The sequence below is a fragment of the Capsicum annuum genome, chromosome 8 (assembly GCF_002878395.1).
Source record: "Capsicum annuum cultivar UCD-10X-F1 chromosome 8, UCD10Xv1.1, whole genome shotgun sequence".
Lineage (NCBI taxonomy): Eukaryota > Viridiplantae > Streptophyta > Magnoliopsida > Solanales > Solanaceae > Capsicum > Capsicum annuum.
Genome location: NC_061118.1, coordinates 91,637,701 through 91,657,275, shown reverse-complemented (window position 1 = coordinate 91,657,275; position 19,575 = coordinate 91,637,701).

Sequence of the window (19,575 nt, the reverse complement as noted above, 5' to 3'; positions counted from 1 at the left end):
CACAACACATACCTTAGTTCTTGGTTTACCAAAGATTGATGGAGAGACTTTCTTGAAATTGAATCCCCAATGGCAACCCTATCTTGTTTTTGAGAGAAAGTTGAGAGAAACTAGTTTATTTTGGGTTCCAAATAGATAAATCTTGTGTTAAAGGACTTATTTAGGGGTGGGAAATTAACCCTTTTAACCTTGAACCATTCTATAGACTGTCGTACCTGTGTGGTCAAGTTTCAGTTTCCTGATGAACCAGCTTTTAAGTGGTCTGGGAGTTCGGTATCTCCCACGAGTCATTTTATCTCCTATCTCAAAGACAGAAAGCTAATACCTGAGGGTTACATCTAGCACCTAGTTAGAGTCAAATACACTAAGTCTGAGTCTCCAACTATTTAGTCAGTCGATATTGTTAATGAGTTTCCAGATGTTTTTTTCAGAAGATCTCTTAGGGGTACCTCCTAATATAGAGATAAAATTTGAGATTGACCTTCTTCCCGATACTCGACCTATTTCTATTCCGCCATACCATATGGCTCCTGTGGAGCTTAAGGAGTTAAAAGAGAAACTCAAGGATCTTTTAGACAAAGGTTTCAGTCCGTCCAGTATTTCTCCTTGGGGCGCGCCTGTCTTATTTGTACGAAAGAAAGGTGGTTCTTTTTGTATGTCCATTGACTATCATCTACTTAACAAGGTCACAGTCAAAAACAAGTAACCTCTTTCGAGAATTAATGACCTGTTTGATCAGTTGCAAGGTGCAAGTTATTTCTCCAAGATAGACCTTAGATTCCGCTATTATCAACATAAAGTGAGGGAATGTGATATTCCAAAGGCAGGCTTTCGAACCCACTATGGTCACTTTGAATTTTTAGTCATATTTTTTGGGCTAACCAATGCCCCAGCAGCCTTCTTGGACCTCATGAATCGAGTGTTCAAGCTATATATTCATATGTTTTTCATTGTCTTCATACATAACATCCTTGTATACTCCCTTAATTAGAATGGCCATGCGAATCACCTTATATTTGTCCTATAAACTCTTAAAGATCACTAGTTGTTCACCAAATTCAGTAAGTGTGAAGTTTGGCAAAGGTATGTAGCCTTTCTGGGTCATATTGTTTCAGTTGAAGGTATTAGAGTTGACCCCCAAAAGATAGAAGCTGTAATAAATTGGCCTAGACCTATCTCTTCGTCTGACATTAGAAGTTTCTTGGGTCTAGTAGGCTAATACTGCCGTTTTGTTAAAGGTTTCTCTTCTATTGTGTCTCCCATGACCCGACTGACTCAAAAGAAAGTTAAGTTCCAGTGGTTAGATTTCTATGAGAAGAGTTTTTAGGAGTTTAAGACTCGACTTACTTCAGCCCTTGTGTTGACTTTGCCTGATGGTACAGATGGTTTTGTGGTGTATTGTGATGTCTCTAGAATTGGTTTGGGTTGTGTGTTGATAAAAAGAAGTAAGTTTATAGCCTATGCTGCTAGACAGTTAAAGCCGCATGAGAAGAAGAACCCAACCCATGATCTTGAGTCAGCTATTATAGTCTTCACCTTGAAAATCTGGAGATACTATTTTTATGGGGTTCATGTTGATGTGTTTACTGATCATAAGATCCTGCATTATGTGTTTAGTCAGAGGGAGTTGAATCTTAGGCAGAGGAGGTTGTTAGAGTTGTTAAAAGACTATGATATGTGTGTGCTGTATCACCCGGGCAAGGCCAATGTAGTGGCGAATGCCCTTAGCAGATTGTCTATGGGTAGTGTTGGTCATATAGAGGAAGGTAAGAAGGAGTTAGCTTGTGATGTACATTTTCTAGCTAGATTGGGTGTTAGGTTGCTTGATTCAGCTGAGGGAAGTACTTTGGTGCAGATTAGTTCTGAATCCTCTTTAGTTTCGGAAGTGAAAGAGAAGCAAAATAGAGATCCTAGTTTGGTCAGACTGAAGGAAGCAGTAAAGAACCAAAAGGTAGAGGTTTTCTCCTAAGAGGGAGATGGCGTATTGAGATTGCAGAGTAGATTATGCTTTCCACCTATTGATGATCTGAGGCAGAGGATTATGGCTGAAGCACATGGCGCGCAGTATTCTATTTATCCCGGCACTACCAAGATATACTGTAACTTGTGAGAAATCTATTGGTCGAATGGGAGGAAGAAGGATATATCTAGGTTTGTAGCAAGGTGTACAACGATCCAACAGGTTAAGGTAGAGCACCAAAGACCTGGTGGCATGATGCAAGAGTTTGGTATACCCACTTGGAAGTGGGAGGTGGTGAATATGGACTTTGTGACCTAGTTACCTCTTTCACGTTGTCATCATGATTCTATTTGGGTTGTTGTGGATAGGCTGACTAAGTCCGCATATTTCAATAATACCCCATACTTTTTCTAGATAATTTCATATTAAGAATGTCTAGTATTATCTTCTAAATTAAATGATGGCTATTTCCTGAGTAATTCTTAAGATTTTCCCTTTTTGTCATATGGGAAATTCAATAAGCTTTCCATCGACATAAGATTCACCCAAATTCGATAATCAGGTCAGATGTTATGACTATTTCAAGTTCCCATCATAAAACAGTGCCATATTAGTCAGTGGCGCGCCGCACCACAAGAGGAAATGGCATTTGGCAAATTCCAGTAGGGACCCGTGATTATGGCGCATCGTACTAGGGCCCAAATTCAGAATTTTCCTTTTCCAGTGTCTTAGCGCGATTTCTTCCGCATAGCGCCAAAGTTCAAAGTTTCAAAAGAAGGGGCAACGTGATGTCTCTGCGTTGCGCCATCCCTCAGTTTCCCAATTGTCAAATTCTAGTGACACGGTGCGATAGCGCCACATCGCGCCAGGGGTTTAGTTTGAGAAAATTTTATTAAAATTAAATGACGCATCCAGTGTTAAAAGGGTCAACTTCCCAACCCTATTTAACCCCTTTAACACTCTTTTCTCTCAAAAACCTCTCAAGAACAACCTAGGGCTTTTCATAGAAGATTCTGAATCAAGAATTTCCTTAGTCAATCTTCACAAAATCATGAACTAAGGTATGCATAGTGTTCATTCATGGACTTCTTTATCTATGAAGCCCAAGAATCTCTTCTCTAAGTTTAATTTTATGGATTTCTTTATGACTTTCATATTGGGTTTGTTTTATTTATGTTAAGAATGATCAATTGAATTTAAATCCATGTTGGGTGATCGATTTTTTGTGGAATTGATTTGTATAAATGTATATTTATGTGAACCTATGAATAAACCCTAGATGAAGAAATTAGAGATGAATCATGATGATTGATTGTTGTATAATGTTGTCTACATTTACTCTGCCTACCATGTGTTTGATTAAATATGTAGATGAAGGAACAATGCCCAACTAGTATGATAACATGAAATCCCCATGTATGTACAAGTTATGCCTATCACATGTTTTGATGGAATGCTTCTATAAATATACTATGGATTATGATGTTAGTTATATGTTCAAGTAAGTTATGCTTGGTTAGTTTTCTATCCATCGAGTCCTTGGGGTACTTGTACCTAAAATATTAGTTGTGTGCCTAGAGCCATGTCATGTTTCCATGATAATCTCAGTCAAGATATGAATCCTTAGACTTCAGACAGTCTTATCACTCAGGAAATTCCATGATCTCATGAACTCAATCAGTTGTCAGATATCAGTAATATTCCATCAGTTAATGGAATTCAGTAACTCTGTCCATGTTCAGTTCAGTAAGTTATGATCAGTGTCTATTCAAATGGGAGTAGAAAATAGCACCGAGTGAACCCAAGGATGGGAACTCACCTATTATGTGAGGGTGTGATTCTTAGAAATAATCCTTGCATTCCAGAACTATGTAGCCAGCATTGGTTGAGACATCATAGCCTGCTATATGAGGGTAGATGAGGTGGCTTAGCCTGCTATATGAGGGTTCTCACCATTCTTACTAGAGTTACCTGTTATATTAGGGTCACTCACATATTTTCCTTACCAATGGCGTGGTATTGACACCCTTCCAATCAGGACATAGATTGGACCCCAATTCAACTGTAATATATTATTTGGGGCATGTTGGTTAGATGACTACCTATTACAGTCTCAGTATCAGTCTCAGTAAAAGAACTCAGATAGTTCTTCAAAAATTCAAGACTATCAGATACAATTAACTCAGATACAAAACGGAACTCAAATAGTTCTATCAGATTCAGGACTGTCTGATACAGTCACTCATGTTATCAGTTGTATTCAGATTCAGTAATCATGTTATCATAGTATTTACGTCAGTTATTACATCTCATACATGTATTCTCACACGCATGATAGTTAGTCAGTTATTATTATTATTCATGCTTATGAACCCCATATATTCATCCTACCTAATATGCATACCAGTACATTCAAAGTACTGACGCATTTACGCTATGGTGTCTTATACCATAGGTTTAGAGACTCGAGCTCCAGAGCAATAGAAGATTCCAGATATCCACAGACAGAGTTAGAAGTAAGTCATCATCTTTTGAGTACATAATTATTTCCCTATTATCTCATTAATCATTTTATTAGTTGGAGTTAGTTGGGGACATGTCCCATCAACTCCTTACTCAGACAGCTCAGTCAATGAGAGACTTTCTATACTATTATGTTTCAGACTTCAGTATGTTTAGTTTTGTTTTGGTTATTCTATTACCCCACACAGATGTTATATCATTCAGATCATGTTCAGTATTGAACCTTATGGCCTTTCAGTGCATGTTTTCATATTATTATGTCATATTATGCCGTGTAAAGGTACAGATATCAGTCATGGGTTAGCTTGTGGTCCTTCAGGGTCATGAGCACTGTGTAGCAATCTGAGTATCATATTTGGGGCACTACCAACTTGGTATTAGAGCCTAAGGTTCAATAGAGTCCTTGGAAGTCTGAAAGTTACGTCTAGTAGAGTCTTGTACATAAGTGTGTTGTGCGCCACATTTATGTACAGGAGACTATAAAATGTTTTAGGAATAATTTCCCCTCTTTCAGTATTCATGTCATGCCAATGAGCATAATCTCAAGTCAATCTCTCAGTCTAATCCATTTCTCCCTTTCTTCTATAGAATATGCCTCCTAAAAAAAGAAACGAAAATCAGTCAACCCCTTAGCCCAAAGATCCTTTGGGAGATCATGTTTCTCATGCGGAGTTCAGGGCTCCATTCACTACTCTTGCTAACTTAGTTGTTGATTAGAATGAATGAACTACTATTGTTCCGACCAACCTAGTGGCCAATTCAGCCACAGCTAGGATTCGGGACTTCACCTGAATGAATCCTCCATCCTTTCTTGGGTCTAAGATAGATGAGGACCCTCAGGAATTCCTAGATTAGTTGTAGAAGGTGACAGACATCATGGGATGACTACTGTTGAGAGTTTTGAGCTAGCTACATATCAGTTGTAGGATGTTGCTCATACTTGGTTCAAGAGGTAGAAGTCAAAAAGGGCAGATAATGCAGGGCCAATTGAGTGGGTACTTTCCTCGATAGATTCTTTCCCCTGTAGCTTAGGAAAGCTAAGGTTTTAGAATTCATCAACCTCAGGCAGGGCAATATGACAGTAAAAGAGTATTCTCTTAAGTTTACTCAATTAGCCAGATATTCCCCACATGTGGTTGCAGATAGCAGGGCAAGGATAAGAAAGTTCATTTCAAGGGTGAATAATAGCGTGGTTATTGAGTGCAGATATGCCATGCTGAATAGTGACATGACTTTAGCTAGGCTTATGACTCATAATCAGTTGATTGATGAGCAAAAGATTAAGATGAGGGAGAAACAAAATAAGAGGGTGAAAACAAGTAGTTTCAACTTCGCTCAGCCTACGTCAGAAGGAGGAAAACATTCTTAGTTTCATCCTAAGTCATCAGTTCTATCTCATTCTATAGCCAGTGCTCCAGTTCCTAAGTTCAGAGAGAGTAACAAAGATAGAGCACCAGGCTCTAAGTCCCAAGGCAGTGTTAGCAGTTCCCACGCCTATCCTCTTTGCCAGACTTATGGAAAGTACCATCAGGGTATTTCTAGAGCTGGCAGTGGTATTTGTTTTGGATGTGGAAAGCTAGGCCATAAGAATCAGACACTGTCCTCAGCCAGGTTCTCAGGGTCAACAGAATCACTCCTCAGCTTAGTTCGATCGCCAAAATTAGCAGGGTGCCATCTCTGGTGCTACTAGTGGGCAACACCCAAATTATCTCTATGCTCTTCAGTCCTAAAAAGATCAAGAAAATTCTCCTGATGTGGTTATCGTTACGTTACAGATCTTTCATGTGCATATTTACGCTTTGCTAGATCCAGGAGCTTCTTTGTCTTTTATTACTCCCAATATAGCAGGCAATTTTGGAATTAGTCCTAAAATCCTAGCAGAGCCCTTTTCAGTCTCTACCTCAGTGGGTAAACCATCATATCCCGGCAGGTATACAGTAACTGCCCGGTTATGATATTTTAGAAAGTCACCTCAGCAGACTTAGTCGAATTGGAGATGACTGATTTTGATGTCATTCTCGGCATGGATTGTCTTCATTCCTACTATGCCACAGTTGACTATAGATACAGAATAGTCCAGTTTTAATTTCTGAATAAACCAGTCCTAGAGTAGAAGGGTAGTGTATCCTCTTTCAAAGGTCAGCTTGTTTCCTACCTTGGGGCAAGGAAATTGATAATTAAGGAATGTGTCTATCATCTTGTTCATGTTAAGGATTCTCATTCGGAGACTCCTAGTCTTGAATTAGTCCCAGTAGTAAATGAACATTCAAATATTTTTCCCAAAGAACTTCCAAGAATTCCTCCTAAAAGGGAAATAGACTTCGGTATTGATCTTCTTTCGGATACTCAGCCTATCTTTATTCCTCCATACAAAATAACACCAGCAGAACTCAAAGAACTAAAAGAGCAGTTAAAGGATCTCTTAGCTAAGGGATTCATCAGGCCCAGCATTTGCCCATGGAGTGCTCTAGTATTATTCGTGCGCAAGAAAGATAGTTCTCTTAGGATGTGTATTGATTATAGTCAACTCAATAAGGTCATGGTCAAGAACAAGTATAGTCTTCCCAGAATTAATAACTTGTTTGACCTACTTTAGGGTGTCAATTATTTCTCTAAGATAGACCTCAGATCTGGCTATCATCAGCTCAGAGTCAGAGAATTTGATATTCTAAAAACAACTTTTCGTACTCGGTATGGTCACTTCGAATTCCTAGTCATATCATTTGGTCTTATGAATGCCCCAGCCATTTTCATGGACTTGATGAACCGTGTCTTTAAGCAGTTCTTGGACATGTTCATCATAGTCTTCATAGATGATATTCTGGTTATTCCTGCAGTAAGCGTGATCATGCAGATCATCTCAGAACAGTACTTCAGACTCTCAGAGATCATCAGCTATTCGCTAAATTTAGTAAGTGCAAGTTTTGGATAAGGTCAGTAGCATTCCTTGGTCACATCATTTCTGCTGATGGCATTAGAGTAGATCCTCAAATGACTGAAGTAGTAAGAACCTGGCCTCGCCCTATCTCTCCATCATATATTAGGAGTTTCTTGGGTTTGGTTGACTATTATAGATGGTTTGTTGAGTGATTTTCTTCTCTTGCATCCCCTATGCCTAGATTGACTCAGAAGAAAGTCAAGTTTTAGTGGTCATATCCTTGCGAGAAGAGTTTTCAGTAGTTGAAGACTCAACTCGACTCACTTCAGCTCCAGTTTTAGCTATTCCAGATGGTTTAGATGGGTTCGTAGTGTATTGTGATGCATCCATAGTAGGTTTGGGTTGTGTCCTCATGTAGCATGGTAAGGTCATAGCCTACACCCCCAGATAGCTTAAACCCTATGAGAGGAATTATCCTACTCATGATCTTGAGTTAACCGTCGTAGTATTTTCTTTAAAGATTTAGAGGCATTAGTTCTGTAGAGTTCATGTAGATATCTTCACAGATCATAAGAGTCTTCAGTATGTCTTTTCTCAGGAAGATTTCAATCTTTGTCAAAGAAGGTGGTTAGAGCTCTTGAAATATTATGACATGAGTGTCCTCCATCATTCGGGCAAGGCCAATGTAGTGGCCGATGCTCTCAGTAGACTATCCATGGGTTGTGTTTCTCATGTTGAGGACTGTAAAAAGAAGTTAGTTCAAGAAGTACTTAAGCTTATCAGACTAGGCGTTCGCTTAGTCGATAAAGATGAGGGTGATATATGGGTTCAGAGTAGTTCAGAATCATCTCTAGTTTCTAAGGTGAAGGAAAAAAAAGATAGAGATCACATCCTTGTCAAGTTGAAAGAATCAGTCCAGGATCAGAAAATAGAGGTTTTCTCCCAAGGGGAAGATAGTGTTCTTCATTGTCAGGGTTGTCTCTGTGTTCCAGGTGTAGATGACATAAGGAAGAAAATTCTTCCAAAAGCGCATAGTGTGCATTACTCTATTCATCTAGGGGCCACAAAGATATAACGCAACTTGCGGGAAATCTATTGGTGGAGTAGGATGAAGGGAGACATTACAGAGTTTATAGCTAAGTGCTCTACATGCCAGTAAGTTAAGATAGAGCATCAAAAGCCTAGTGGGTCCATGCAAGAGTTTATTATTCTTACTTGGAAGTGGGAAGTTGTGAACATAGACTTCGTTATGGGTTTGCCTCGAACTTGTCATCAGCATGATTTAGCCTGGGTTATTATAGACAGAATGACCAAATCAGCTCATTTTCTTCCAATCCATACCTCTAATTCAGCTGAGGATTACGCAAGGATCTACATCAAGGAGTTGGTCAGATTGTACGGTATTCCGTTATCTATTATCTCAGACAGAGGTACCCAGTTCACCTCTCATTTTTGGAAAGCATTCCAAAAGGGTCTTGGTACCCAAGTTCATCTTAGTATAGCCTTTCATCCTCAGATAAATGGTCAAAAAGAAAGGACTATTCAGACGTTAGAAGATATTCTAAGGGCTTGTGCCTTCAATTTAAAGGGAAGTTGGGATGACCACTTGCTTTTGATTGAGTTTCCATACAACAACAGCTATCATTCTAGTATTTGGATGGCTCTACTAGAAGCTCTCTATGGTAGGAGATATAGATATCCAATTGGTTGGTTCAAAGTTAGTAAGGCCTCAGTTATAGGGCCTGACTTAGTATTTGATGCCTTAGAGAAAGTCTAGTTAATCAGAGAAAAACTTTGAGCTGCTCAGAACCGACAGAAGTCTTATGTAGGTATTCATAAAATAGATCTCAAGTTTGAGATTAGTGACTATGTCTATCTAAAGATCTCTCCCATGAAGGGAGTGAAGCGGTTCGGTAAGAAAGGGAAACTCAGTCCCCGATACGTCGGTCACTTTAAGACTCTCAGTCAATTCGGCATGGTAGCTTACGAGCTTAAATTTCTTTTAGATCTAGCCTCATTTTATCCAGTCTTTTATGTCTCTTTGCTCAAGAATTGCATAGGTGACCCATCAGTTGTATTCCCTATTCATAGCATTGATGTTCAGAACACTCTCTCTTATAAAGAGATTCCAATTGAAATCTTAGACTATCAGACTCGTAGATTGAGGAACAAAGAAGTCCCTCTAATTAAGGTTCTTTTGGAAAATCAGTCTGTCGAGGGAGCTACTTGGGAAGCAGAGCCAGACATGCGTACCAAGTATCCTCACCTCTTCTTCACCAACTCAGATCAAGCTCAAGGTAACGGTTCTCCTTAAGCTTACTCAGTTTTATGTTCAGTGTTCATCTCAAACTTGGTATGCAGTTTCATGCTCATGTTCCTATTATAAACTTTGTATCATTTACCATTGCATATTCAGTCATGCACTCATGTATTAGTTTAGTTATGTAATTATACATCAGACATGCATTCTCATTGTAAGAAACTTAGTTTTTCAAACACTCATTCATGCATTCATGAATCAGTTACACATGCATTAGATATGTATGTTCAGTATTATATGTTCAGCTTGCCAGTCATATTAGTCATAAGATTATGTTACAGTTATTCATGTTCAGTATATAAGTCAGTTGTCTTTTCTCCCCTCTCAGTTAGTCTCATTCGAGGATGAATGTTCTCAAGGGGGAGATATTGTAATACCTTATATTTTTCCTAGCAAATTTCATCTCAAGAATGTCTAGTATTATCTTTTAAATTGAATGATGGTTATTCCTTGAGGAATTCTCAATATTTTTCTTTTTGTCGTGTGGGAAATCTAATAATCTTTCCATCAACATAAGATTCACCCAAATCCGATAACCGGGTCAGAAGTTACGACTATTTCAAGTTCCCATCGTAAAACAGCACCATATTAGTCAGTGGCGTGCTGCGCCACAAAAGGAAATGGCATTTGGCAAATTCCAGTAGGGGTCCACAATTATGGTGCATTGCGCTAGGGTCCAAATTCAAAATTATCCTTTATCAGTGTCTTAGCGCTATTTCCTCCACATCACGCCAAAGTTCTAGGTCGTAAAAGAAAGGGCAACGTGATGGCTCCGCATCGTACCATCCCTCAGTTTCCAAATTATCAAATTCCAATGACACGGCGTGATAGTGCCGTGTCGCACCAGTGGTTAAGTTTGGAAAAAATTTACCAAAATTAAATAACGCGTCTAAGGTTAAAAGGGTTAACTTCCCACCCCTATTTAAGCCCTTTAACACGTGATTCAGCCGTTTTTCACCCAAAATACACTCCTTTCACTCAAAAACCTCTCAAGAACAACCTAGGTCTTTTCATAGACGATTCTAAATCAAGAATTTCCTTTGTCAATCTTCACAAAATCATGAACTAATGTATGTGTTCATTCATGGACTCCTTTCATCCATGAAGCCCAAGAATCTCTTTTCTGAGTTTAAGTTTATGGATTTCTCTATGAATTTCATGTTGGGTTTATTTTGTTTATGTTGAGAATGATCAATTGAGTTCAAATCCATGTTGGGTGATCAATTTTATGTGGAATTGATTTGTATAAATGTATAGTCATGCGAACCTATGAATAAACCCAAGATGATGAAATTAGAGATGAATTATGATGATTAATTATTATATAATGTTGTCTACATGTACTCTGCCTACCATGTGTTTGATTAAATGTCTAGATGAAGGAATAATGGCCAACTAGTATGATATCGTGAAATCCCCATGTATGTACAAGTTATGTCTATCACATCTTTTGATGGAATGCTTCTATAAATGTATTATGGATGATGATGTTAGTTATATGTTCAAGTAAGTTATGCTTGGTCAGTTTTCCTTCCATTAAGTCCTGGGGGTACTTGTACCCGAAATATTAGTTGTTTGCCTAGAGCCATGTCATGTCTCCATGATACTCTCAATCAAGCTATGAATTCTTAGACTGCAGACAGTCTTATGACTCAGAAAATCTCCATGATCTCATAAACTCAGTCAGTTGTCAGATATCAGTAATATTCCATCAGTCAACGGAATTCAGTAACTCAGTCAATATTCAGTTTAGTAAATTATGTTCGGTGTCTATTCAGATGGAAGTAGAAATTAGCACTGAGTGAACCCAAGGATGGGAAGTCACTTGTTATGTAAGGGTGTGATTCTTAGAAGAAATACTTGCGTTCCAGAACTATGTAGCCAGCATAGGTTGAGACATCATAGCTTGTTATATGAGGGTAGATGAGGTGGCTTAGCCTGCTATATGAAGGTTCCCACCATTCTCACTAGAGTTAACTATTATATTAGGGTCACTCATATATTATCCTTACCTATGATGCGGTACTAACACCCTTCCAATCAGGGCATAGATTGGACCCCAATTCAGGTATAATGCATCATTTGGGGCATGTTGGTTAGATGACTACCTCCTACAATCTCAGTATCAGTCTCAGTAAAAGAACTCAGATAGTTCTTTAGAAATTCAGGACTGTTAGATATAGTTGACTCAGATATAGAACGAAACTTAGATAGTTCCATCAGATTTAGGACTATCAGATACAGTCACTCATGTTATCAGTTATATTTAGACTCAGTAATCAAGTTATCACAGTATTAGTATCAGTTATTGCATCTCATGCATGTATTCTTACGCGCATGATAGTTAGTCAGTTATTATTATTATTCATGCATATGAACCCGATATATTCAGCCTACCTAACATGTATACCAGTTAGAATCAGAGACTCGAGCTCCAGAGCAATACAAGATTACAGATATCCACAGACAGAGTTAGAAGTGAATCCTTATCTTTCAAGGACGTGATTATTTCCCTATTATCTCATTAATTAATTTATTAGTTCGAGTTAGTTGGAGACAAGTCCTATCAACTCCTTACTCAGACAGTTCAGTTAGTTAGAGACTTTCTAGACTATCATGTTTCAGACTTTAGTATGTTCAGTTTTGTTTTGGGTATTCTATTACCCCACCATATGTTATATAATTCAGATCATATTCAGTATTGAACCTTATTGCCCTTCAGTACATATTTCTGCATTATTATGTCATATTATGTATTGTACAGGTACAAATATTAGTCATGGGTCAGCTTGTGGTCCTTTGGGGTCATGAGAACCGTGTAGCATTCTGAGTATCAAATTTTGGTCGTTATAATTTCTTGCTCCTACTTACATCTTATTCAGCTGAGGATTATGCTAGATTGTACATGTGGGAGTTAGTCAGGGTGCATGGAGTTCCGTCGTCCATTATTTTAGATAGGGGCACTCAATTTACTTCTCAATTTTGGAGGTTATTTTAGTAGGTCTTGGTACCCAAGTTCTTTTTAAATCCACTTTTCATCTATAGACAGATGGTCAGGCTGAAAGGACCATTCAGACCCTAGAAGATATGTTGAGGGTGCGTGCTCCTTATTTCAAGGGTAGTTGGGACGAGAAATTTCCATTGATATAGTTCGCCTATAACAATAGTTACTATACTAGCATCAAGATGGTACCATTTGAGGCCTTGTATAGTAGGAAATATAGATCACCCATAGATTGGTTTTAAGTGAGTAAAGTTGTCATGATTGGTCCTGATGTAGTGTTTAAAGATATGGAGAAAGTTAAGTTAATTAGATAGAGGTTAAATATAGCTCAGAGTCATCAAAAGTCAAATGCCGATGTGAGGAGAAGAGATCTTAAGTTTGAAGTGGGTGATTTGGTGTACTAGAAGATTTCAACTATGAAAGGGGTGAAGAAGTTTGGTAAAAAGGGAAAGCTTAGTCCCCTTTATGTTGGCCCATATAGAGTCTTGAGCCATTTTGTTAAGGTGGCCTATGACGTTGAGTTGCCCGCAGATTTGTTAGTTGTTCATCCTATTTTTCATGTCTCCACGCTTATGAAGCATATTGGTGATTCCATTGTAGTAGATCCTTCAGAGAATACCTATATTCAGAATAGTCTTTCCTTTGATGAGATTCCTATTGAGATCCTAGATTTTCAGATCCGTTGACTAACGAAAAAAGAAGTTCTCCTGGTTAAATTTTTGTGGCGGAACCAGTCTATTAAGGGTGCTACTTAGGAAGCAGAAGCAGACATGTGAGCCAAGTACCCACACCTCTTTTCCACGAGTTCAGATCAATCTGAAGGTATTATTCTTCCTTAATTCAGCCCTTCTAATCTAAATTTCATCTATGTATCTATTCTTAATGAATTCTTGCAATTTCTTAGCTATTTAAGAGGCTAGAGAGATGTTGAGCCATTTAGCAAATTTTCTTCTGCTATGTGTACTCTATTTTTCCTGTGTTCCTAGTCCAACTAGTGACATTCGAGGATGAATTTTTCCAAGGGGGAGATATTGTAAGACCATGCAAAGTTCCCTCATATTCTGAGCCATAGAGCATGTCAAGTGAAGTGTAATTTCGACCCTAAGAGATTGAGAAGTGACTTCCTAAGTGAGTATCTTGTTAAACATATGGAATTTCCCTAATTTCAACTTTTTATGACATGGGAAATTTGATAAGCTTTTTGTCGATATAAGATTCTTCCAAATCCAAGACCCGGGTAAGAAGTTATGGCTAATTTAAGTCCTATTCATAAAACAACGTCATTTTAGTGCTTGGCGTATCACGGAGAGGGTCTATTTGACAATTGTCAAATTCTAGTGTAACTCCACGATAGTGGCACATCGCGGAGGACCCCAATTTCCCAATAGTCAATTTCTAATGGCCTGGCGCGATTATGAGGTGTTGTGCTAAAGTTCCAGGTCCCAACTAGTGGGACAATGCAATGGCTCCGCGTTGCAGTGACTATCAGATTCCTATTTATCAATTTTCAGTGAGCCACCGCGATAGTGGCACATCGCGGTGACCCATAAAATCGGGGTCCCAGTTTAATTTTTTCAGCTTCTTACAGAAGTTAAAAAGGTCAATTTGGACTTTTTTCAAGACTCTTAAACCGTGCAAACCCCAAATTGAAGTCATTTACAAGCATTTTATGAAGTTTTTCTCAAGTTTTCTCTCAACAAGAACCCTAAGTATCCAAAACCTCTTCCAGGAATCTCAAGAATACACCATAGATTTTCTAAATTGAGTCAAGATTCAAGGTTCCCAAGTCAAGGGCTTTAAGAACCCTCATTCAAGAGTACGAATAGAGTTTCAAAAGTGATTTTTCATCTAAAGCTTCTAATTCAAGGTATGTGGGATTTTGAACAAGGATAATCCTTTTACCCTTGTGACCAAAAGCTTATTTAAACTAAAATTCTCTACAATTTATGAGATTTTACTTGAAATTGAATTGGGGGTTTTCACCCATTGTTATTGGTTGCAAGCTTTTGACGTTTCCCTTGAATTAAGAGTCTAATGGCATGATTTTTATAGGTTTTCTTGTGAAATTGCAGCTGAGTCTATACTTCATGATTTTAATCCTTGAGAAGTAAAATACAAATGTTTGTAACATTGATGTATATAAGTATGTTGAGATTTAGAAATAAATTGCTGAAATTTGCAGATTTCTACATGAGTTATGAATCTATATGCTATCTATTATTCTTTTGATGAGTATTAACTTGAGATTGAATTATGGGTTATCAAGCCCTACTTGAGACTTCAGATTTTATGAACTCGTATGTTATAAGCACCTATGATCTGAGTATTCTGAGATTGTTGAGAAATGTTTTGACCCAATGGTCATTAAGTTTTGAAATCCACTCTACTACATAAGATTACAGATTTGATTATTGGGTTCTTATTGAACCATGATATTATTTTAAAGTGGATTTTCATGAGATGAGCGAGATAAACTAAAGGGAGTATTATTTAGCATCAAGCGGGTAAGTTACTATGATTTCTTACACCAAATCTATGTGCCACTGTAGGTTAGGCCTGAGGCCGAGTTTATGATTATCATTGGTCCTAAGGCATAGTTGATATTAAGCACAAGGCCGATTTTGTTTAGTGATTACTAGACCTAGGTTATACTCCCTGGAAAGCATAAGATAACTCTCCCTAACGTGAGGTCTCTTGCTTAGGAGGACAAAATGTTGGACTCCATGTAGCTCGCATGGTTAATGTCGGTTAAGAGAAACTCCCTAAACTAAAGTATTTTCCATTGAGATAAGATATTTTCCTTTAAAACTAAAATACTTTCCCTTGATATGAGTATTTTTCCCTAATGCTTGAAATGAGATATTTTCCTAATATGAATAAAATGCCTTCAAGTATGTTCCAAAGTTATATGATTTTGAATTCCAAGTATTTGAGTTCAAAAGAGTTATGAGTTCTTGAGCATTGAAGAAGTTTTACTCTCTATGAGGCATATGCATGAGTTGAATTATTGGTTACAGTTTCCTTTAGGCTTGAGTGATGAGAATAAGAGAAGAGCACAAACTTAAAAGTTGAAAGTATAATGACTCACGAGATTATGTTACATAATCCATTTTAGATGATTTATGAGCTTCGAATTTTATACTTATTCAGGCCATGTGATTCATTACTAATTACATGCATGATTTGGTTAAAGAGTATTGATGTTGTTTTATATAAAGGCATGCACCCCCACATACTCGGTATATTCCCAAGTGCTGATCCACATATACGTCTATGTGCTACATTGCCTTATAATGTAGGTTCAAGTGCTCAGACCCAACCTCGTCAGTGATTTCTGAGTACCTCTATCTACATTCCTATAGTGGTGAGTCCTTATGGTTCGAGGACCTATATTTAGACATTTCTATATTTTGAGAGACTATGTTGTTATTTCCTGTTCATTTCAAGTCTATTGGAGACCGGTCCCAATGGCTCTCTAGTTCATGGATTAGTAGAGGCTTTGTCAGACTAGATATCAGATTATGGTTGTGTTGAGCTTTCCAGTATTATGATCGTTTGGACCGAGTATTTTCTCCATATTTCCTTTCATACAATATGACTATTCTAGTGTTTGAATTATTTTATCTTAAAATAAGTGTTATTAGTAGAAACAGGCTCAAAGACTTAACTTGGGGCTACTAGTATCCTTAAGCACCGCGTGACGTCTCAGGATGCGATTTCAGGTCATTACAGTCCGCATGCTAGGTAGGGGACCAGAGATGCCCAACCTCAAGCACAGACTACTAGTACACCAACTCCTCTCCCTCATCCCACCCTTGTTCAGGACGCTTCATCTAGCACTGCTCGCAGTCAGCGCCAGAACAGATTCTATGCCTTACTATCCCGTTAGGAGTAGGAGGACTCTCCCGATGTTGTTACTAGTATGCTCCACGTCTTTTGTTTTGATGTTTATGTGTTGTTGGACCCCAAGTCAAGTCTCTCCTATGTGACCCCACTTGTGGTTGTGTATTTTAAAATGAGTCCCAAAAAGATTCCTGAGCCTTTCCTAGTCTCCACACTCGTAGGGGAGTCAGTTGTTACTCAACAAATGTATAGAGATTGTCCTGTTACTATTCTTCATAGAGTCATACTTGTTGATTTGATAGAGTTAGACATGGTGGATTTTGACCTTATTCTGGGTATGGATTGGCTTCATTCTTGTTATGTATCTATAGACTGTCATACCCATGTGGTCAAGTTTTATATGACACCCTGATTTTTTTAAACCGAAATGCTACATGGTGCTCATGACCCCGAAGGACCACAAGCTAACCCATGACTGATATTTGTACCTATATACTACATAATATAACATAAAGATATGCAAACATATACTGGATGGCTATAAGGTTCAAATCTAAATAATACAAAAGTCTAATAAAAATAATGTCTGAAAATGGTATATCAATATCAAAACAAAACTAAAATATCTGTCTGACATGCTGTAGTCTGAAAGCCTCTAAACTGTTTGAATAAGGAATTGATGGAACATGTCTCCAACTAACTTCGTCTAACAACTGAAATAAACTAAAATGAAAAATGAAGTAATAATCATAGCATCTTTGAATGAGAAGGACTCACTGCAACTTTGAACACTGGAATGCTACTGTTGATCTGGAGCTCGCATCTCTGAACCTATGGTGTAGAATAAAAGAAACCCCATAGGGCAAATGTGTCAGTACATCTGAATATACTGAGTATGCAAGTGAGGTAGGCTAAATACAAAGGGTTTACATCCATGAATAATGCTGACTGATATGAATGTGAGAATACATACATGCATACGTAACTGTAACTAAACTCGTGGAGATACTGACTACTGAATCTGAATACTAACAACATGACTTACTGATACTGAGATACTGAAAGACTGAGTTTACTGATATCGATATATGAATCACTAATAAGTGAGGAACTGATACTGTATTGTTGAATACTAAAGGATTTAAACTAGATTAATGATACATGAATAACTATTTCTAACAGTTCTAATTATGAAGAACTGGCCTGATTGACTGTATCTGGCAATCTAACTATAAAGAATAAGTCTGATTGACTGTATCTAACAACCATGAATATGAAGAACTGATATGCTTAATCGTATCTGACAGCCATAAAAGTGAATACTGGTAGCATGAGTTTACTGATATTCAATATAACCGACAGATGAGTTCTGATAGCTGATAACATGATTTTTAACAACTGATGTAACTGATAACATGAGTTACTATATCTGATAGCCCTGCTACTGAATGCTGATAACATGGATGACTGTAGCTGACAGTCTTGAATCTGATAGAACTATCTGAGTCCCGTACTGTATCTTAGTTAATTGTATCTGAAAGTCTTGATATACTAAAATCTGAAGAACTATCTGAGTTCTTTACTAAGACTGGGTGACTGTAACTGACAGTCCTGAAATCTGTAACTGAAATTATAGGTGGTAGTTGTTTAACCGACGTGCCCCAAAATGAGAATGGTGGGAATCCAAAACTGACAGGTTAAGCCACCTCATCAACCCTAAATTGATAGGTAGATGTCTCAACCTACGCTAGCTATATAGTTTTAGAACACAAGGATTGCTTCTAAGAACTGCACCCTAAACTGGCAGGTGAGTTCCCATCCTTGGGTTTACTTAGTGCTAACTTCTACTCCCATCTGAAGAGACTAAACATGAATAACTGACTGTACTGATTAACTAAAATAAACTAATTTTGAGTTTACTGAGTTCTGTAGCTGATGCAATAATATTGATATCTAATAAGTAACTGAGTTCATGAGATTACTGATCTTACTGAGTACTGAGTTTACGAGATTTCTGAGAGTACTGAATTATAGGGATTTCTGAAGTTACTGGGTACTGAGATTTCTGAGATTATCTGATATTAACTGAGTACTAAGATTTCTAAACTACTGATATTACTGAACTACTGTGACTATTGAGATTTTTGAGTTTTCTTAAGTCACATGACTGACTGAATTTTGTAAATCTTGGCTTGACTCAGTATCATGATAACATGACATGGCTCTAGGTACACAGCTATATTTTTCGGGTATAAGTACCCCCAGAACTCGATGGAAGGAAACTAACACAACTTGACTTTCTTTAGTACATGACCATCAATAACAATCCATAATACATGAGTGAGGGATTTCATGAAGTACATGGTCATCATAATATCTAACATGAATAGGAATGCTTATAATCAAGTCATAAATACCATATTCTAATATCATGGGCATTCCGACAACATATACTATTCATAACAATGGCATGGAAACTATTTAACCATAAAGGAATGGCAAACATGTAACATTTAGTTCATATTGTAATAATTTGGGGATAACTCATGTGATACTTCGAAATCATGATCTTGTTCATAGCATGGAAGACATATAGACACACTATAAATCCATTCCCCAATCATCATGTACATTCCATTAACACATATATTGAACAACAATGAAAAGTGAACTCTTTGAACATAATAGACTAGCATGAATTTATCATATAGTTCACCCCTAAGTTATAATACATGATTTTTATCATTCTAAGAATTTTAGCAAACACCTTACATGCATAATTTTGGGCATAGGTATACTTAGCAACATAGCATTCTTACTCCATCCAAAATTCATGGGTTTCAACTATCATAGTCACATGTTTCATGGAAACACATAAAAATACAACCTTGAAACTCAAACCATAATCATCAACATAAATATAATCATAGCACATCATGAAAATCATAATTTACTATTTAAAAGTTGATTATTGAGCTCCACGGATGAAAGGGATCCGTGGATGAACATTACACATACCTTATTTCTCAATTTTGTGAAGATTGATG